The following is a 23,665-nucleotide window of genomic DNA, read 5'->3' as shown; positions in this document are numbered from 1 at the left end:
TAATTTGAAGACTCCTCTCTCATTTAAGATTTCAAATCTGAATAAACGAAATAAATGCTGAGCCAAGCGAATAACATAACCTAAATTTTCACATACTGCTAACCTATAATATTTGCTCTCGTCTTCGACTGTCCAACCTTAAGAGTGTTGAGTATGTTCTCTCTTCAGGATAGGATAGGAACACATTGTTATTTTTTTCCCATTGCAGAATTTACCTAATCGATTTGAGAACAATCTTTCCTTCCGCGCACCATTATGATCAGTGATCACTGTGACTGGTATTTTGCAGACTGCCTAGTCTGTGTGAGATGTAGACATCCTTAATTGAAGATTGACTAGATGACCAGGCATTTTTGAGATTACCTAAAATACTTTAGTAATTTTGCAGATTTCCTAAAGGACAAGACATTCTGCACAGTGCCTGACGAATTGGTTAGTTTGGAGTTTTCTAGTCATTTTACAAATTGCCGGTAACATATATATATCCGGCTCGAAGGACCAATGATAAAGTCTTAACTTATATAACAATTATGTTTTTATCCTAGTCGCAGTTCGATTTTCTTATTTAGATATGGTCAACATGAATAATTTCTTGTCAGTGTCAGAATATATTTTTCAACACTTTTTTTCTTCAGAAAACCTTGATAACCTATTTTATCATGGCTACTACACAATTTGGAATAAATAAAATTATAACTATCATTCTGAAGAAAAAATATAACACGCAGTATTTGTGCTTTCCAGATGAAATTTGTATTTAATCGTCGTATAATACGTTGTGAAGAGCTATTTTGATTTGTTTATCATGCCAAGATTGAGAAGACAAGAAATATTTTACAGTTTAGCTAGTTTGAAAACGGGCGAATAGTTGGCTTACGCAAGCCAGTAGTGTGAATACGATGATGGATTTTCATCGGGTGTGGAGTAATAAGGCCTACTACCAAGAGCTAGTAGATCAGACGTGTCAGCAGAACTAACCCATTCTAAGATCACTGCCTTAGGTTTTTCACTGTAAGGGACCGTGCAGCGGTTCCCTCCACAAGGTGTATTTCGGACCAATTGTTTGCATGGAATGGCAGGCCAATGAGATCTGTTCCTAGCAGTATCACAAGTTTTGGACTTACTCCACACCCTTTTCAGTCTCACTTGGACCTTGAATGGAATGACAGTAACTTTAGTGATGGATTCAAATTTTGTTTTGACAAGCTTGATGACCGTGCAATGGTGAGAAGACGGTGTAGTAAAAGACGAGATTTTAAATTTTTTTTTTGGAAAGGCATGTGCACTACAGTGTTGGAATTATGGTATGGGTGACTATTGTTCATGGAAGTAGGTCATCTGTGGTAGTAATCAGGGACCACATGACCCCAGTGCGTCACACAACCAGTGGACCACAGGTACTGGTTGAATTTGGACGCTTTTCAAAGCCGTTTTTCCAACAAGATAATGCATGTATCCTGAATCACGTTGGCTTATTTTGAGAACAATCAATTCAATTTGGCCTTGGCCTCCTTAATCTCCCGATCTTTCACCCATAAAACACTTTTGGGATATTATGGAGAGAATATTACTCCATTTACCCCATCCTCCACAGACTGTAGCGGTACTTCGAGGTACAAGTTGCCTGGGAAGGGATAACTGATTGCATAAGGTAAAGGAGACACGAGACACTGTCGATAGAAATATCATTTGTACCGCATTGAAGAGTCAGCATATTAGACATGCAGGAATATGCATGTCAAAATGGCGCCATATAATGACGCTGACATTTTCATGAATTGTAAGGATGGATGTACAAGTTCAAAGTTCTTTTTTCTGGCCCACCTTGTAATATATAATATCCCATTCTCCGTGTGATGAATAGAGGACAAAGAGAATATTCAAAGAACCTATTTTCGATGTAATCACTTGGGCAATTAAATATGAGAACTGACCTGTTTCAGGACTTGCAATAAACTCAAGAAAATAAACATGTTCAAACCTTCAAGTGCTCATTGTATAATCATTGTTGGACAATTTTTGGTTTCTTGTCACTATCTAAGTAGTCACACATACACATACTTCTTGGTGATAAGAAGCTAACATGAAGGCAGTCTTTCACTTATGTTATAAAATCATTCTGTAGATGCGAACCATCCATTCATTTTTTCCCATAAGTATTCTATTTCCTTATTCTGGAGTTCCAAAGGACGTCGATCATTTCGAGTTAATTTAGCAGTTGTTTAGATATCCAGCAGTGTAAATCACTATGTGCAGACCAGAGACGAACGTAAACTAAATACGAACCCAGAAAAACTGCAGTACTCCATTAAGAGGATTGTTTGTTGATGTTGAATTGTGCTTCATGAGGAATTGAGGTCGATTCAGTATTAGGTGGAACCGCGGAAGGAATTCTGTACATTGCTCTCCGTTACTTCCGATGGTCAGAAGTTTTGTTCATTTATTTCGAATATTTATTAGCATTCGAATAAGACGATAATAGATTGAAAGAATGAAAATAAATTGTTGTTATCTTTTTATTTGAAATCAATTTATTTTAGTGAGCAATTGCACAAATTGATTATCAATATTCTCGCCGGACAGTCAAATCTATCTCTCCATTATTCATGTTATGAAGATCCCTTGTCAGATCGAATTGTCAGCTTAGACTTTATGAACAAAGTTTCTTATAATACTTTTAATTACTTACTTTAAGTGTAAATTTCTCTGAAATTAATATTTCATATAATACTGAATATAAACACATCCTGCCTTCATATTCATTTTTAGGACTTGCAAAATGATTCTCAAGAACTGCGACAAAATGTATTATTGAAACAGAATAAAGCAAAAGAGAATCAATGTTATATGAAAAGAAAATGCAGCTTATGGACAAATAAATATAGCTATAGCTGAAAATACCAAATTATATGGTTTTTACTACAATGATTACATCAAAAGCAAATGAAAACGAACACAACAGAAGGGGCATTCAGGATTCCCTACATGCAACATTTATCACAATAACAAAGCATCAAAAAAGATTTTACTTTCGTAAGGTCAACTATAGTGTATTGAGTTTTGAAAACTATCCTTAAATCAAATTTGTTATAATATTTTTTTTTATCTGGAATCGTTACTTACAAATATAATAAAGATAGTAGTCAAACTCCTGAATTGTCAGTTTATTTGTTCGTTTACATCGATGAATATCTACATAATGTATACGAAAAAATTAAATGTTAAGTGAACTTATGCCTCTTATTGGTGCATTGAAAAGAGTCTGTCCTCAATACCTTCGTAAAAAAACAGAAAAGCCACATGATTCTTTAACGATCTAATTTCGATTCTAATTCTAGAATCGAGATAAGATATTGAATTGTTTTGTCTATTGTGTGCGTTTAATCTTTAATTTTTCGATTCAGTGCTGAATTTGAGAAGACTGCTCAACAACAAAAACTTAAGTAGAGGTGTCGTTAGAGAATCATGTGGCTTTTATTTGTTTTCGAAGATATTGAGGACTGACTCTTCTCAAAGCATGCACCAATAAGAGATATAACTTCACTTTATAGGTAGTCTAAGTGTCCATATCACTCAAGTTTCGTGTCGATATACAATCCTGAATATTGGTGCAAAATTGTTGGCTTCATTTTGAGTACATCAAGTAATTTGAGGATACAACGTATCAGAATTTGTGAAAACACTCATACAGGTTGATTTTTGATGACAGGGGACATGATCTGGCATACAAAGCTTGTTTTTACTAGCAATCCCCTAAAGAGGGTTGCAATCCCATCAGGAGTTTGAATAGGGAAAGTGGATAGTTTTGTAGCACAATTGTATGCATGGATTCAAATTTGTATGAACCTGCAGTTTGTGTTCTTTTAAAGTGAATATTCACAAAGTTACAGGGTGTTTTTTTATGGAATTACGGTATTGATAAAACTAAATGAAACAGAGATGTTCTAATTGATCGTTTAATTTCTATTGAGGAAAAAATATTTTTAACAAACAGTATTAGTAAAATTCTCAAATCTCTAACCATTAGATTGCATGCTGCTATAAAACCGTCATTATCTTTTGTTTTAAACCGAATCAAAATTCAAGGTTTTATCGCTAAATGCAATCTAATGGTGAAAAATGTCTACATTTGTCTCCTGCTAGTTTTTCAACTTTTGTATATCAGCCACAATAACCAAGATACCTGCACCCGTAGGTCAACGCAATGTCGTGGGCAACAATCTTCTTCTCTGAATTCATTTGATGGCGACTGAAGACTTGAAGACATTGATTGTTCCATGAAAAATGACCTAAAATTATAATTGTATTGATTTGGCTGATACTTGATGAAAATCCATAATTCAACTCAAAACAAATTTTATGATTTCCACAAAATGAGTTTTCAAATCACGTAGTTTACTTCCACCCACCTGAAGTTGCTATTGTGATAGCGAAAGGTGAAGATCTAATATTTCCAGTTATCGTTCTCATGTAAAGATTCAGCTCTGCATAAATTTTTTGCACATGAGCATTATTAACCCAAACGGGGCAACAATATTCAGGAGCTGAAAAAACCAAGTCTAGGGCTGCTGTTCGAAGAGTGGCTGTATCAGCATCCCATGAAGTAGCAGCTAGTTTATGAAGGATATTATTCCTAGTTTTTAACTTAAGACGCAAATTTTCCGAATGGGCTTCGAAATTTAGCGAGGCAAAAGTAATTTCTCAAAATTCATAAATCTGTAGATGGATTATAAATATTATGCATCTAAAATGAGAATGACGGAATGTGAGGGCAATATCATCAGCGTAAATAAATTTCTCAGAAGAAGTCGTAGGGATATCACACAGATATAAATTCAAAAGGAGAGGTGCTAAGACTGATCCTTGTGGAAGACCGTTATTCAAAGTTTTGAAATTACTACTATTATCATCTACAAAAACACGAAACTTTCTATCTGACAACATTTTTTCCAGTAAGCGAACCATCTTTCCACACTTCAGATGAGTATAAAGTTTGAAAATCAAACCGTCCTTCCATACTGTGTCATATGCGGCAGATAAATCTTCAAATGCTGCTCCTGTTTTCAATTTATTATTGAAACCTGTTTCAATGAAAGTGGTGAGGCTTAGAACCTGATCACAGCAATTTCTATTTCTCCTGAAACCCCCTTGACAATTTTGGAAAGCGTCTTCTACAGTCGATTAAATCCTAAAAAGAAATAGCCTCTCTAAAAGTTGAGAAGTATCATCATAATCGGATGAGCATTATCAGAATTATAATCATCTTCACTATAATTTCTTCTTGTTCAATTGACACTGCGCAAAAAAGTTAACGCACATTCTGAAAATCTCAATTTTAATGAAAGTTAACTCCACATTGACTTTATAACTTATTTTTTATGTTCTATCGGGAAGGTTTTGAACGAAACAAGACACATTAAATGGAAGAAAAATTCAGGATTTCACTTAATCTTATGTGAAAAAAGAGAAATGGTCAATTTTCAAAATACTGAAATGCTGATAAGTGATTTAATACTTGGTATTTCCACACCTTGAGTTAATTACAGCTCGGCAACGACGGTTCATACTCAAAATGAGTGATCTTAAAATGTTCTGATCTAATCCTTCCCAGATTTCTCCGAGATGGATTCCTAAGTCATTAAGAGTAGCTGGATGATTTTCTGATTTTCTCAGCCTTCTATTGAGGTTGTCCCAAACCTGCTCAATCGGATTGAGATCTGGACTTATTGCTGGCCATTCCATTCGAGAGACTTCAACCTCTTCAAGGTACTCCTAAACGATGCGCGCACGATGGGGTCTGGCATTATCGTCCATAAAAATGAAATTTTCACCAATGTATGGAGCAAATGGCACTACATGCTTTTCAAGAATGTTCCTTCTATACTTATCAGCATTCATAGCTCCATTATCAACGACCACTAGGTCTGTGCGAGCAGTCAAAGATATTCCATCCCATACCATAATCGATCCTTCCCCGAAACCAGTAGTATTCAGGAAATTTCACTGAGCATATCTTTCATGTGGACGTCTGTATAAAAGGAAACGTCGATCACAATGGTAGAGGCAGAATCTAGACTCATCTGTGAAGAGAACTCTTTCCCAATCGGCCTCTTCCCAATGGATATATGCTCTCTCGCAAAATCCAAACGCGCCCTTCGATGGGCTGGGGTAAGAGCTGGGCCTCTTGCCGTGACACGAGGCCTTAAATCATATTCTCTGAGGCGATTTCTTATTGTCTGAGTGCTGATTTGCACCTAATGAGTTTGCTCAAGCTGAATTTGAAAGAGGCGAGCGGTTGCAAACCGTTGTCTCAACGAAGAAACTCTCAAGTAACGTTCTTGAATGGCAGTTGTTACCCGTGGTCTACCCTGTCCTGGTCTTCGGACATTCATACCTCTCTCCCTGTATCGCTGCAACATTCTGGAGACACTTGTATGGGAAACTCCAAACCTTTCGGTAATTCCTGTGTATGTCCACCCTTCTTCTCGCAAAAACTACCGCTTGGGCACATTCCTCTTGGGTCAAATTGCGTGTTTCGCGTTGCATAGCGATCGAGTGTAGAAAATCAAACGAAAGAAAAACTATTGATCACTAGAATTGATCGAGAACAACTGATTTTAGAATGGAGCCAATGCATTCAAAATCTGATAATATCATCTTTTTTATTCCTGCTGGGAAAAAACATATGTATGGAAGAAAACCGTTGAAAGTGGATAACATATGCATAATTCTGATGAAAATAATTATCATTGAGAACACTTTCAGTTGTAGAATAAATTTGAGATTTTCATAATGTGCGTTAATTTTTTTGCGCAGTGTATTTCGAATATTGCGTTCTCCTAAAATCAGTAAGTAATTACTGGTATGGTTCCGAATAAGTTCCATCGGAAGATTGTGCGTGCCTAAGATAGGTAGGATGAATTCGCTCGAATCAAACTGTATACGTTTGACCGATGAAAATCGATCGGAAACTGAAGGGAAAGCAGATAATTCGAGCGTTTCTATAGAAAACCCGAAAATGCACTTGAGCGGCTTCGAGTCCAAAGAGAATAACGTTTGATTATGACATAACCAACAAGGTTGATATGATTGCACGTCTGAAATTGTTCGGGCTTCACGATGCCGTAAATATAACAAGAATTTATGATAGTGTTATATATAATAGTGAGTCGAGTTTCAGTCAGGGGTGAGAGTAATTTGGTTGGGGGAGAAAGCCATTCAACTCGAACGCTTTTCTTCTGTAGAGCCACGTCGTTCTGACATTATTCAACACTGTCGTACTTGCTACTTCACCTACGTATTTTAGTGATACATCATATCTTTGTCTGATGGAGTGGTGAACGTTTTGTTATATATCATTATTGGTGTTTCTCGTTCTACTCTATTTGAAATAGAAAAGTACATGAAAATCTTAAAAATGTTCACTACTTCTCGAACTATTTCAATTGAAAAATAATCTCAATATTGGAACGTTAGTTTCGATATAAAATTGTGAAATCGAGCGCCTGTTCATTTACGTTTTGAGATTTAGAAATTCCAGAAAATTAACAAATCTGCATGTAACTAAACAAAAACTTGAAATTTCATGAGGGATAATTTTTTCAAGTGTCTCTCTACCCGAGGCAAAAGATGGCGTTTCCCAAGGGGTAGATAAATTGCGAAAAGTTGAAGTGATTTCATGTAAAAACGTGCAGCTCCTTAATTTTTTTTAGCAGCACCTTTTCTTAGAGTCAGCTCCCTAAATATGGCACCTGAAAACAATTTTAATTTTTTTCTGAAAAACCAAAAACGAAATTGAGCAGATATTCTAAGTAAGCGAGAAGGCAATCAAGAGAAATTTTGGTGATGTGATCGCCTATAATTACAAGGGGTCAAAAAAGCCACCCTTAAAATTTGTTTCACAAAAAACTTTCAGCAATTTATATTATATCATTAAAAAATTTATTTTTGATAGCTCAATTCATGCTGAAAGAACAAGGTCTTCTCAAATTTCTTGCCAATGCTTCAGTCGTACAGGCGAGAATTATCTTCGAACATAAACTTACTTACATAAACTAACATTAAAGGGAAACATCACCAATGTTACGCTTCTGAATATAAAATTATTTTATCTTATCACCATTTTCTTTTTAATTGCCTTCTCTACTCAATATCATTTCTGTAATTTTTCTGGTTTGTATTGAAATAGAGATTTTTTTTTCAGTTGCCATTTTTAGGGTGTCGTATCTAAGCAGGGACGCACAAAAAAATTGTCAAATGAACATGAACTATTTTTTGACAAGAAATCTCCGCTAAAAATGTTTCCCAACTATTCACTTACACCCTTCTTATCCATACTGCTGAAATATTGACGCACAAAATTCATTTATTCGGTATTTTACTATTTTGTAGAAGAATTCTCGAACGGTTTGAATAACTTTTTATGAGATATTGAGTCAAACTGTTAAAAGATATTTGAGGTTTCTTGAATGTTTTTCAACTTTTTATGTGGAAAATGGAAAGCCCTTGTTTTCCAGAGGATAGTTCGGACATTGATAGGGTTTATTCAACATATTCTTTATTATACGGATGTAATGGTTAAACTTACTGAGTTAGAATTTTACTTTTTTTTATCCATTCTCAGTTCAGTGACAAACACTTGGAGTGATTGATGTTTAAAAAATTGTGTGATCAGACAATAAGGATCGTATCAATTATCTACAAGTTCTTTTATTTTTGCAATTGCGATATTTATTTCAGATAATTCATCGATCGGTTTCGATTACACTTCAAAAACGTCATCTGGAATTTATGTCATTGAGCCTGAAATAAGTAGAAAAAGTGAAAGTTCGAATTCAGTGAGTTTCACCATCTCATCTTCATAAGAAAAAAGGGTTGATGGAAGAACCCATCCATCATGAAATCATCCTCAGCAACAAAAGTTCTTTCCATTTCTGGCACAAAAATTAGGGTTGTCATTAAAAAATTCAAATATCCTTCGCCCATCGTTGAGGGTGCCATAATAAACTCTTCAAATACCTCTTTCCCTTAAAAGGCTTACTTATAAAAGTATATTGTTACTCATCATCTGAGGAAAACGATAATAAGAAATTTGTCCAGAAAAAGGTAACACATCTCTTGAAATCTATGCTTAATGAATCCGAAGAATCATTGACGTATATAAACAACTAACGTGTCTTAGAGTCCTATGTAGTAGAAACTGATTATCATAAGACCTTTTTAAGGGTTGGACCACCCTCAACAAGTGGTTTCAAACATAAGTTCATGAGACAAAGAGCACAAATTTTTGGGTGTTTTATCATCCCAAGGAATATGGCTCGATATTTCTATTGGCTCGATATTTTCTCTTCGTTGTATAGGAGTCCCAGTACTGTTCCTTGTTGCACTCCTGTTAGACATTGTCTTGTGGTTTAGCATTCGTCGTTTATTTTCACGTAAAATCCCATGTCTTTCAGAAAGTTCCTAATATTAACTCGCTTAAGGTCCTCATGAGGACGTTAAGAGTGGTACAGTGTATTCAAAGGGGTCCAGGTGTGGTGGAAGATTTGCTCCGCACTTCGTCTCCTACCCTTAACATGCGAAAGTATCAAGCAACTTCGGAATGAGCTCTTGCAACTGAACCAAACTAACATGTTGTTGTGGACTCCAAATAAATCACATTGCTATAATATCCGAGCATTATGCAGCATGTGAATAAGGAAGATGAGTTTAAAAAATACTTTTTCTTTTAAACTACTACCCCAATGAAGTTGAGCATAAAATCCGAATACCACCTGACAGGAATCCTCCTAGATTTATTTCAGCTCCTACTCACTCGTTCTGAATGCTGAGAATTGAAGAAAGCTTGATTAAAATAAAAATGTTTTCCGAAACTTTGGAAGATGACCTCAACAAATACCAGAGTATAAAAGTAATGGAGGTTTAATGCTACAAGGTGTTCACTAAAAGTGCGGCAAAAATGCAGGTAGTGACTCCTTGACCATATTGAAACATGGGATTAATATGAAACCCTTCTGAGATATGGGGTCAGAGAATGAGAAGGTTTCTTCGAGTTTTTGGAAAAAAGAACACCTCATGCATCTTTCTTAAACATCCTATATAATCAATTCAGTTATATACAAGGTGAATATTGCAAGGGATGAAGTGGTCTATGTCTGATGAACTAATGTCCGAAACTGTTTATTAACATTGTTAGTACTCGTCTTATTTCCGAAATGGGTACTCCCAGTCAACCAGTTTCAGTCACAGGGAAGTTGTTGGGAATTACCACTGTGGAAATGCGACTTCACAATGTTGATTTAAAAAAAGGCCACCAGTACTTACTGGAGAGTGCTTAATGTCCGCAACATCGCATATCGCGGGTAATTACCCAGTACATCACATAGTAGGTGTAAAAAAAGCACCCTAGACAGCAACTTTGCGACTTCTCATTTTGGAGGTTTTTGGAACGACTATTTTGACAGAATAAACTACCAAAGTGTATCCTCTATTGAAGTTATATTCATGTTCAATTTGATAATTACCATCGTGGCAATCAATTTGCACTCTATATTTCGAGGCGTTCCGAGGAAAAGTGACCAAGCTACAATTTTTCTGAAATTGAATTAACAGTAAGAACTGCCTGAAAATGAATCAAAATTTTATATACCTACTCGTAAACTCAATTTCAGAAAAAATGTAGCTTGGGCCTCTTCAGCTCTGAACGCCTCATTTGTACCCTGTGTTTACTCTTTACTCTTACCTACATATATTTCGCATTCTGCTCTCATCCTCAAAAGGGAAATTGAACAACTATATAAATTACTGATATCTTTTTATTCAAGATTAATATGTTTCATACAAATCCAAATATATAAAATAAAGAAAATATATTTGTTATAAATCTTCATTCCACTTCAGGAACGGCATGGTCCAGCTGAAGAAGAAAAAATCAGCGGTGTATTGATAGTGATAAATTGAGTGTCATGAAAAATCTAACAACATTAGAAGGTGATTTTTTTTAGCACAGTATATAAAATAATAATTTGAAGTTCTCTCGATGATTCAAATCAATTCCAAGTTTGATTTTGAAGGTTATGAATGTTACTTATCACCTAAATTCATATTAGGTATGTTGAAAGTTGAACGTTACAAAGCTGCAAAAATGGGGAGGATAAGAAGGCCAAGAAGTGATCATGATGTTGTCATTATTTCAATAGGTTATATAACTACTCACCTTTTACTGCTCGTTAATTAATCAATCAACGTCAAGTAACACTTAACTTAAATTTAATAATAGAACAGCTCGGTTAAAAAAATTATTCTAAAAATTCATTCATGAAGATTTTGTTTGTTCATTCTCTCAACACAACGCAGTCACAAAACGAAACACGTCACACCACGTTTTGCATAGCGGGATTTAGGTTATGGGTTAACCTCGAGACCACGTGCTGATAAATAGAACATTTCAGACAGTTACTGAAAGTTTTTCTGAGAGAAGTCGCTGGGTAGAGTTCATCGAAATTTATTCACAACACATCATTTCATGTTCTAAAAATATCACAGATTCAATATTTCAAAAATATCAATAGAGAGAAGTCGCATAATAGTAGCTATGTTCACTTCATCGGAACATCTCAATATGATGTTACATGCAACCACTAGGGATCTAAAGTTGAGGAATTCGCAAACTTAACAATATGCGGACGTTAATGTCCACAATGTGAAATCTTAAGTACATCCATGAAACTTCTCAAAGAAGCGCTTCAATGCGATATTTTTGGGTACTCCCTGCGACTTACTGTTACATTTCTGGTTGACTGGGCTATAATGAATTCAAATATTATCATTTCTAGCGTGAGTTCACTTGATATAGACACTACATATTTTTTACTTTTATACTATTTACAACACTATTTATAAGATGAACATATATGCTGTAATGAACGTGTATTTTTCTGACAAAAATGCACCTTCATTCTAGAATAATCTTTTAGTTTCATTTCAGTAATTTTATTTTTGAATTAATTTTTAGAGAAATATTTTTAAATTTCCAATTCTGTACCCCCCGGGTATCCACACCAGCAGGGTACTTCATTGTTGTGTTGGAACTCCAGCCTCCATCTCCACCCCTCCTATACCACAGTCGGAGTTCCACCCCTACTGTCAATAAAGTACCCTGCTGGTGTGGATACCTGGGGGTACAGATGGCACTTTGGGGTGGCTACCCTTCCTAGAGTTTTCCCGTTCGTTCCCGTGTTCACCCCTACGGTTAGGGAAGCACTCTGCTGGTGTGGATACCCGGGGAGTACCGAACGCGCCTAAGGGTGAGCCGTCGTAATTCTGTGTCGTCGTATTTCATCTCCTAACCTGGCTGAAGTCAGATGCCTGTCCGTTAAGAGTGCGTCTTAGGTTCTGGATGGCGAACACGTCCGTAAACCCCGTATAACGTTTGAGATCGGATCCTGTTTCATTCCGTCCGTTTTGCCCCAGTAAATACACTGATCTCGAGTCTATCACTGTACGAATTTCATAATAGTGCCATTTGTGTCTCCTTGTACTAGTCGACAAATATAATTTGTGTGCGTTGATTTTGACTTTCACTGGTTGTTTCACCCCAGACACCGAACAACCTTGTCTTCGGCTCGTAGCTACCAGGGTAGGTTTGCTATTTTCCCTTTAAAGAATAGCTGGCGCTCGAGTACCCCGAGAAAAGGTCGTTACAATGCCTTTAAAGGCTTGCAAATAATGCTACTTTGATACGAATCATCCTTGAAAACTGGAAATGACAAAATATGTATGTCCAGTAGGGGGAAGCCCGCCTCTTGAAAACTACCCTTAGTGTATAGAATTAAAGAAGAATAAGCGAATAGAGCAATTGAATCTTATGGTAACCCTTTCAGACAAATATCGTTAGGGTAGGTAGGGTTACCGTTAGGTCTTTTTCAAGGTTTGAAATATACTAATGAGTGGTTCTGGTTTTTGTCAGATCCAACTCGATATGTCTCAAGATATACCTCAGATTCTGAAGCTTAGAATAATTAACGAATAAACTAATTCAGAGGTACTTTTCACATGATCGTGATCATATGAAAATTTTGTGAGACCTCACTGAATAACGTAGGCCTTCAATGGGAAATTTATTGGATTGGCGTTCAATCGTAAATATTGGGTGAGTTCCCGACCGTTCTTTCTTTTCGTTTTCGTCTTGTCATTGACGACAATAAGATGATTTTATCGATGTACTGAAGGGCCTGGAAATGGTGACATACATGATAAAGAATGGAACTCCAACAATCATATATATTTTATTCGTCCCATATATATGGGAATAATCTAATATTTCCACATAAAACCTATTAAGCGGTCACTCCGAGCATGAAGGATGGAATAACAACCGCATAAAGTGGAAGAAGGCTGCTTTTCTCGACTCTTCGGGTGAAATCGATCCCATAATCTCGTTTAAGGCTTTTACCTTTATACTTTCACCCTCTTTTGATGCAATCTTTGTATTCCGTGCATATATAACCTTTATCGATTCGATCCCAATAATAAACATAGTGAGGAAATTATAGGGGTTAAATTCTTTTCGATAACAGAAGAATACCTCTTATTTCAGATCGGATTTCCGTTCAGGTAACCGTGAAATTTTTATACAAAGGTTCAATATTTACTATCTTTCAGAAACATGTGTGATTTCTTTAAAAACTTTACTACGATTCGCTCAAAAAACTATATTTTATAATAATTCCTCCAATGGTCGAATGATATTGAGTGAATTTTTATGTGTATGTAATGATTCATACATTCAAATATTTCGGATTTACTCATTTCAGACTAGTCATATACATGCTTATAGGCTTTTTCATATTTTATATCATTACAGTTCATTAATTTCATTTCATTTCATAGTTATCATACATGAGAACATTGTGTACTCGAGCATAATCTGAATACTTTATGGCCCTTGGGACTCATGAAAACATAGAAATAATATTCATGCCTATCTTATAACCGGCAATTCATTCCAGTTTCGTCTACGGAGGAGTTAGGTTGCTCTGACGAGTTCAAATGAGACCGAAACCATGGTCAGCACCTCTTTATCGACGAAATGGTATTTATAGTAATACTTTGAGTGGTGGTAGTTTGTTTAATTGATTTAGATCTTAGCATTTGTTGATTTAACTCAGCCGATGTTATGCATGTGAATAAATTTCGTTTATTATTCACCTGCCTTTCTCTTGAAGGCGTGATCAAGTCATGATTCCTAAGTCCGGGGCAGATCAGTTACTTCCATGAATTAGAATCCATTCGCGCTTTTATCCCTTGATTAATTATCGTAATATGCTATTAATGCAATCTGGGAATTTGAGTATATGGATGCATACTACTACTACCTAGTTGGGAAGCCAACGATGCTAGATCGGGATTCACTTGAGCGTCGTGGAAACCTAGTGAATTTTGAAGATCAGATGATGGGAAGAAAAAAAGGTTCTATCCTCTTTCAGCGGTGGCGAAAGCGTCTGCAGGTTTTCAAGAATGTAAAAGAAAGCGTCAGGTGTACATACTGGAGCGTGTCAGATTGGGATACTGTATATGCCCTACGTGTCTCTGATAATAAATTTATTTCAAACTGACAGTTTGCGTGGTGGGGCTAGCCGTATGGGAGAGTTGAGAATGGTTAAAAACAATATTTCGAACGTGTCAGATTTTAAGAGGATATTTTAATTGGACCCAAAGGAAGCTACTTTTCAAAAGTTTGACAATTCGGACGTGAAGCAAGGTCACAGCGGTCCTTTGAAAATGCAAAAAAATCGTTAGTTGTACATACTCGAGCATGTCAGATTTTCATACAGAAGATTAATCTGGCACAAATCAACGAGGGTTTTCTCAATCTGACAGTTTGAAGATGATAATGCATTTCTGCATCTCTTTCTGTGCCTCTTATCGCCAAATATCTCAAAAACGTTCGAAAGTAGAAAAAATTGCTTCGAACAAAATTTGTAGAAAATGTTATGCTCTACAACTTTTATAATGATAACAAAAACAATTTGAAGCCCAGGAGAGAAGTTAATTCACAAAACCGGTTTTTGAGACCTTTATGGACAATTTTTATTGCTTCGGCTTGCTGAAACTGTCAGATTATATTTTTTCCGTTATTTTGGACTCACTAGTTTCAAAAAAAGAAAAGTTTGGCGCCCTTTCACGCTTAAATTGTCAGATTAAGAGAATGTATATTTCTCAACACACATATATCTTAATCTGACACGCTAGAGTATATACAATGATAGTTTTTCTCTTACTATTCTGACAGGCTGTCCTAGACAATTCCACCTATATGCAGGTCTAATTTTTGGTAAAGATACTCTACAGGATCCAAGGCATCTTCCCCTATATTAATCTGACACACTCGAGTAAATCCCGAATTTCCCTTTTGGGCTTTACTGTTTCCGAGTAATTTGACGTTCCAAAATAAAAAATTTGTATGAAATTCTAAAAATTTGGTACTTTGACCGAATGCAACTCTTTTTAAAAGATCCACATATGTGTAGTATCACAGAAATAGCTAGTTATTCTGAAGGTTATTTTGTTTTACTAGGGGTGGCACTGCTCATTATGAAACCTAAAATGGCTATTTCTTTTTATCAGGGCTGAATAGGAAAAAAATTGTACAGGAAAAAGTGTTTCTTTTTACCGCAAGAATCTACTGTTAAAATATTTTTACGATACAAAGACTGGCCCTGTATTGTATGTATAAATATGTACACATTCACCAGGTCCGTCCGTCTTTGAACTGGGGAAAATCTGGTCAGCTTAGGTTAGGTCTTCCAAGTGGTGAATCTTCTTTTGCCCAACTTTTGACAAGCGGTAGATACAATATATGTTGGGAAATTATTTTTTGTGAATACGAAATGATTGATTGCTGTTTAAAAAATATATAATTCGTATTCTTCTATATTTCATGCAAAATCAGTAGATAAAACGAAGATTGTGTCATTCAATATTCAAAATAAATTATTATCAATATTCAAAATAAATTATTACAACGAACCTGACAAGAAGTCGCGTAAAAGAAATAATTGTGAAAATATCTTCATACTTTTCAAGTAAGGCATGTGTTTACGTTTCCCAGATACCATTCAGTCCAGTTTATTCCTACAGAAGAAAGAAGGAGGGATAAAGAAAGGGACAGTGTATGAATATTGAAGTGGAAATTGTAAAGGAAGGCCTCTGAAACACACGCAAAATAATGAAATATTCAAATTCATTCTGTTCAATCCCAAACGTCCCCGACAAAATGAATCCTTGAGTTCTCTTCTATTGGTCGATAACGGTACATACAACTTCAGATGGCGATGTGGGTTCAACCTTTGTGAACATTGTCACATTTTAGCATCTGCCACTCGCGAACTGCACTAACTTGGTGAAACCCTTCTCACACTCAAGCAGCAAGTGCAGCAAACTTCGCGAAATCCCTTAGCACACTGCCAATTTCACGAAGAATTGATGAACCCTCCTGAAACTTACGTTTCGATAGTTTAATGTTACGTTAAGTTGGAATTTCACAGATTTACTGATATAAATGTGAGACTGTTTCCATCCGCGGCATCTATAGCTGCTGGCAGTGATTTATCGCCTCATACAGTATGGCCAAAGGAAAGGGAAGGAGAGTAGAGAACGCGAAATGTCATTACTTTGGTTTATTATGTTCAAAAATCAACCTTTTGAATATAGTTCGAAGAAATTATAACTGCCTATGCAATTTGATGATTTCAAAAAAAGTATTTTCTGAAAGAAATTAAATATTCTTGTTCTGTTGACTTGCAGGTCAAAGCACTGAAACAACTTGAGACAACTAATAAAATTCGACAGAGTAACCAATTGGCATAGAAAAATTATCAAACACCTCAATTTTTATTTTGAATTATGCATTTCATTTAAAAGGGGGTAGAGAGGGGGAGATTTTCCAAAAATGTGATTAATGGCTTCGCATTTTGAGGGTGTCATTTTGCCATTACAAATTAGGTTACAAGAAAAAAAATTTGTGTTGCAAATAGTTACTGACTACTTTCCAACTGTACTATTCATTCGCGAAAAATCGATCAGTGAAGTCAACACCCAGCGGAATGCGGTGTTTTTCTAGCACTATCTTTGAGGTATAAACGAAAATTTTTGTGTTACAAATAGTTACTAACGAGTTACGAACGAATGCGAAAAAAATTATCTTCATTCTCGAAAAAGTGGGTGCTACCTTCGCATTTCGGGGGTGTCATTTTTCCATCAAAGGTAAGGTTACAAACGAAAATTTTGTGTTACAAATAGTAACTAACGAGTTACGAACGAATGCAAAAAAACTTACCTTCATTTTCGAAAATGTGGGTGCTAACTTCGCATTGTGAGGGTGTCATTTTCCCGTTATAGGTTAGGTTACAAACAAAAATTTTTGTGTTACAAATAGTTACTAACGATGAACCTTCCAACTGTACATTAATTTTCGAAAAATCGACAGTGGGTGCCCGTGAAGTTAGCACCCAGCGAAATGCGGTGTTTTTCTACTAGTACTTTTGAGGTACAAACGAAAATTTTGGTGTTACAAATAGTTACTAACGAATGCAAACAAAATTTTTTTCATTTTCGAAAAAGTGGGTGCTAACTTCACGGACACTTCTTAAAATAATTTTTATTACCAGACTTGAAAACAGGATGCACTAAAGTCTTTCACAAACATTGGCTCAACATCCATTTGCAACAGGAATATTGAAAATTATTAGGATGGGCTTCTCATATTCCTCAGCACAAATCTTTATAAAGAGGCTGGAATTCCATCAAACCCTGATGTAGAATCATTCTCAAGCTTATTGATGGCAAAGAATCTCATCATCACTTGTGTTTCTGTGAGATTTATTTAGAAAATAACTGAAGCGTCAACCTCTATAAGAACAAAGGCGATACGTCGAATTGCAACAATTACAGGGGCATATCGTTGCTTAGTGTGGCCGGTATAAGCGGTTTAAGGATACACTACATCAATCCCTAAAATCAGTTAATGCCAATCATAACTGGGAACAACTAGCGTCAGACAGGTCACAGTGGAGGTCTTTGGTACACAGTTATAATGGAGAATCGAGAAGGAAACAGCGGCGGCCAGATCTGGTTGGTGACTATCCATGCCCTGTGTGTGGAAGGATCTGCAGGTCACGGTTGGGTCTCTTCAGTCACAGGAGGGCACACAGTCGTAACTAGCCCTAAGAAATTACAAGTCTGTTCGCAATTTTTTTTCTTCTTCTTTTTGTAGATTTATTCCCGGTAACGGGATACAGCAATGAATGAATGAATTTAGAAAATCTGTTGGAGGACAATTCTTATGCAGACAATCACATTCTGATCTGCACAAAATCCTACTGAAACAGTCTGCGAATGTATCAACGATTGTTTGTTTTTCTTCGATATTCGTATCTTCTCCCTAATTTCCTTTGGAATTATAGACGACTTATTTTTTGAATGAATATGATTTGTAAACCTTTGTGCCTTCTGGATATTCTTTAAATAATCAGCGATTTATTAATTTTAGTATATTGATTCTTCTCAAATTTATATTGAGGAATATGAGAAGAAAATCGTAGTTTTCACTTTTCATCACAGGCTGAAGGACCTCAGGTCGATGGCCAATTGCTTATATGATTATATTTGCAATAAACGACTGTTACTACTACTACTCAACGATCTTTTGGGAATTGTCTGGCATTCCTACTAAACCTAGCATTGAAAATTATTGAAGAGGTTAATTTCTTGAGGAAGTGTTTATTCAAAACTCATTTTTAGCATTTCAATCGCCGGTATTGAACTAGCTAATAGTCCGATTGGCCCTTCCATATGAAGTAGTTCTGGCTGATACCCGTAGACGGATGTGTTAAAATGAAAACGCCATTATTGTCCAGATTTGTTCAATCATACGAAAAATCATCAAAAAGCTTTGTTCCTTCAACCCACCGAAATGTAAGACACCTGGCGCTGAAGTAAAGTGGCGATATTCTCGTGTTGGCACGTGGAAGCTTCAAGTGATCTTTGTCTACAATATTGAAATTTTGCATCCTCCTCTCCTTGCAGGATTTCGCTGTTGAATTATTCTATCAGAACCTTTTTCCGATTTGTATATTTAGATATCGAACAACAGATGTTTTCTCAGACTCCCTCCACATATCCTCCTTCCGAACGTAGAAACACCGAGGTGGCTGAATAAGAAACCCGCGATCCCCAGGATTCCTGCAACAATTGCACCTGGCTTCGGTGTTTGCGATCACGCGAGTATAAACAGAATCGACGGAATGGCGCATCGCAAATTCACGTGGAATCCGACCCGCTCTCGGAAACCTCCGAAGTATTCGGGAAGAAAAATCGGAAAATCTCCCCGTTCGAGGGCTGACGATGGAGGAACGAGCCGTTTACCTAAAGAGTTCTGGGCGGTGCGCGTCTCATGAAAATTCATTAGTCTTTCCGTCGAATGTATTCAGTTATTGGTAATTCAAATATTTTGGTATCATTTCTTCATTAGTTCGGAGTCCTTTGTTGTCGGTTCCTTGATTAGGAATGGATTCCGAATGGTCCCTCAACAACTCGAACGGCGAATGTTTTTGAAAGAAAATACGGAGTTGCTAGAACTTCATCGAAATTCGAAGTTAGGTACAAACAGTGGCGTAGCACAAAATCGTGTGACCCCTCCGTAAGATGAGGTCTCCTTTATAGATTTAGGTTCTTGATTCTAACAGAACAGAAGTGTGGTTCTGTTTTGTGATCACGATGTTAGTTTTCATCTCAACATTGTTTGGAGTCAATTGATATCAATGAAAAACGCTGTTGGATATGTTATATTTCTATTTACAATTTATAAAAAATTCACAAAAATTCAAATTATGGGCAATAAATGAAGCTTTGACTAGGACACTAAAGTATATGGTGATCTGCTATACGTCGAAGGTGTTATTTCTGTGCAATAGGTTGTTTTGAATTAATAAACTTAGTTGAATTTGTGAAATACATATACATATATCAGAAATCAATATGAACCAATATTCAATATACTATCATAGCCAACACATTTCAGTTACTCACATGTGTAGGTATTATTTATAGAATTTTCAGAACCACACTTCAAAAAAAACCTTATAGAGATTTACAAGACCTGTATGTCAGTATAGTTTCTTGGTGCTTTTTTGTGATTTCCTTATGATATGGTCTCTTTGAGACACAATATACAAATTGATTAATGAATATATAAAGCATGTGTTAGGCCTATCATGACGTATTCTATCGAGACAAGAGCGGAAACCAAGAGGATTTTGCGGACAACAGAGATGAAAGCGTTGAGTTCAATTGCAGGAAAAACACTACTTGACAGAATACCCAATAGTCAGATAAGGGAACTCTGTAAAGTCCAGGATGTTGTGCGATGGGGAAGACAGAGAAGAAGGGAGTGGAACCAGCATGTGAGCAGAATGGACCCTCAAAGATTAGCCCGAATAGCGAGGGATTTGAAGCCACCAGACAAGAGACCACCAGGACGTCCCTTCAAGAGATGGCGAGACAGCTGGCAGTCTACATCGCAGTTACTTCTGCAGAACTGACCATTAGACTCTAAAGATCGTCAAGAACAGGCCTAAGGCCTAACATAAGAAAAAGAAGAAGATTAATGAATGAACAAAACACTCACAGCAGGTTTCATAAAACTTTGACTTTCCAAACAACAATTTGACAGTCACTCGGTTCACAAATGGAAATTAATAAAACCTCTGCATTTCTAAATATATTGGAAGAGTAGCAATTGAGAATCATTGAATGGACCTATAAAGATCATAATTTCTCCTTAATAGGCAAGGGATGTTTCCTGCGTACAACAATTTACGTGGATGAATAATTGACTTGCAGTAAAATTTTCACTGCACATGGTCAATCATTGTTAATTTGATGAATTTTTATCAATGATTCTTATTTAGGAAATAAAAAAGGAAAATCTTCAAAGGAGGCCTTAGGAAAAAATCACATAGTGTGAGATAACACGATTATGGAAAAAATTCATATTGGGTGTTAGTGCTAATGACCCAAGCCTGAAACACCTTCCTTAGACTTGCTGAGATTTCTATTGCTGTTGGAAATTGATATTGAGCAATTCATCAAATTTCAATCTAGCTATAAGAAGGCACGCTGATTTCTCTTTCTTAACATTCTGTCCTTAGAGTTCGTTCCATACAAGAAAATAGATCCCACAATTTGCCTTTGACTAATGCATACCAAACTCCAATTTTTATCAGCATAGGTTTTGGATTTTTTGTCTATGTCGTGAATATATATGAAGCTAACAGTTGTGTCCGAAGTACCTAGTGACAGTTGAGGCACTCCAGCTTCCATACATCTGGTTATGGGGTATTCTCCTTCCAGTTCAGTTCAAATCTACTGTTATTCAGATAGAAACGACTCGATTGTCGGAATATCCGATACAGTATGGCAGTTTTCGATATCTCTTAATGTGAAAGGGGCTGATGAGACAGGAGAACCTGCTGTGAACCAATCAGAGGCTTGAAGCTTGACAAAGGCAGTAAATCTGAGATATTCCTATTCTTTTAACAACCGCGCCTCTGGAAATTCAGTTCTCAGTTCTGCTCATAACGGTAGTTAAAAACGCCAATTGAATCGTACTCCCTCCATCATCTTAAATTGGTACATCACAAGGTTCAACATATCTGGGAATCATAGAGCTGGCACGTTGAATCAACCAAATGTGGAAATAACGTGTGAATGTATATATTTACAGGGTGACTCACCGTGATAGCCTGTAAAACTAATCATAATTTTTTGCTGAACATTTGCATGTTAGCGTTTTCGAAAGTGGACTGTCTCCCTAAAATATTTTCGGACTTCTGCAACTTCCGGTTATGCCGGAAACAGCCTACGTCCAGTATATCTTTGTATCGTTAGATAACTGATTTTATTTCAACAGTATGCTATAACTTGGGTGAAAAATGAATGGTTTCGATTGTTGAGATTTCATCAACAATTCATAAACTGTCAAAATTATTCAACGGAACATCGAATTTCAGTTTCCGGAAGACACGGACTAATCAATCAGTTTGAAATGGCTGTTTTCCGCTATTTCAAGTTTTTCCTTGATCACTCTGAAAGTTCTCGTTTTAGGTTAATTCTGGAAACCACACCTCTTTTTTTCGTAGAATCAGCAGAAACAATGAAAAATATAGGTTGAAATTTGAAAATCTTCTCATAGTTCTCATAACTACCGTGCACATTTTCGATCCAAACAGAAAGCATTGTTGTAATACTACATAATGAAGAAATTTAAAATAGTAGGGATTTTTGAAAAAGTCCTGTCCAGAAGAAATATTCAAAAAGGATTTTTTACCTTTTTTTCATTCGAATCCCAATAACTAATCAGCCTTCTTACGATGGAAAGATATACTGGGTGTGTCATTTCAAATAAGAATGTTGTAGGCTGTTTCCGATATAAGCGAAAGTCGTAAAGTTTTGAAAATATTATAGAGAGAGAGTTCATTGTCGGAAACTCCAACACGCAAATTTTCAGCACACACTTATGATTAGTTCTGCAGAAAAGGCTAATAAACCATCGCAGGGAAGCACCCTGAATATTTATATATTATTGTTGTTTTTCATGTTATCATTATACCTCTCACAAACTTTTCACAAATTCCGTGGGATCTGTGTTTTCCGCCCATAGAACTTATTTCTTAAAACTATCCGCATCAATGTTGAAGTTATCACTTATCGCTAAATGTGTCCAATTATACAGTCTTTGACTCGTACAAATATTTTAACAGTAGATTCTTGAGGTAAAAATAAACACCTTTTTCACATACAATTTTTTCGGATTCGGTCCTGATGAAAAGATATAGCCATTTAAAGTTTTCATAATGAGATGTTCCACCCCTGGAAAAAAACAGAATAACAACCAGTATAAGTAGCTAAATCTGTGACACTACATCTGTGGATATTTTGAAAAGAGTTGTATTCAGCCAAAGAACCCAAGTTTTCAAATTCACAGATACTTTTCAATTTTAAACATCAAATTACTCGAAAATGGCGGATTATTCGAGAAAATATAAAGAACACTTGATGATATTTATATCTGCAAGTGGTATGCATCTTAATTAAATCAGTTTATAAAGAATCGTTTTATTTTTCAAAACTTTGAAATATTCATTACGAAGCGTCCAATTTAGTTTCAAGAGTAGGGTTCTTTCAATTTTTGGTATGTTTATGGTACGTAATGATCATGATGAGAAAACTGAAAGATGCGGGTGATATCTTGTGTTTGAAAAAGATGTAGCGAATAAATGGAAAACTATATTCCGAAATTCATTTCATTCGATAAAACCGTTATAACATTTTCTTATGGTTTTTCAGCAGCCTTTATCTTTTAATCCGAGCCTATTCGGAAAAATGGTAATATGGTAAAGGAAAAAATGTTTCTTTTGACCTCAAAAATCTACTTTTAAAATATCTGTACGAGTCAAAGACTCACCCTGCATATGAGAATTGAAGATGAGCTCGATTAGTATTAGAAGGAAAATAATTTCAAAATATGATCAAACCAAACTTATATTTGTAAGCAATGCTTCAAAGTGAGCCAGTCTCCACATCATTTTTAACAATAGAAGTTTCA

At 35.9% G+C, this 23,665-nt stretch overlaps 1 protein-coding gene across 3 annotated transcripts in view; it reads left to right on the top strand.

Moving 5' to 3' along the window:
• Positions 1-23,665, top strand: part of LOC123321652 (lachesin) — a 437,549-nt gene that overhangs the window by 208,597 nt on the left and 205,287 nt on the right. The window lies entirely within an intron of this gene.

The sequence above is a fragment of the Coccinella septempunctata genome, chromosome X (assembly GCF_907165205.1).
Source record: "Coccinella septempunctata chromosome X, icCocSept1.1, whole genome shotgun sequence".
Taxonomy (NCBI): Eukaryota; Metazoa; Arthropoda; class Insecta; order Coleoptera; family Coccinellidae; genus Coccinella; species Coccinella septempunctata.
The sequence above is the reverse complement of the archived record's forward strand: the minus strand, read 5'-3'. Positions and strand labels throughout refer to the sequence as shown.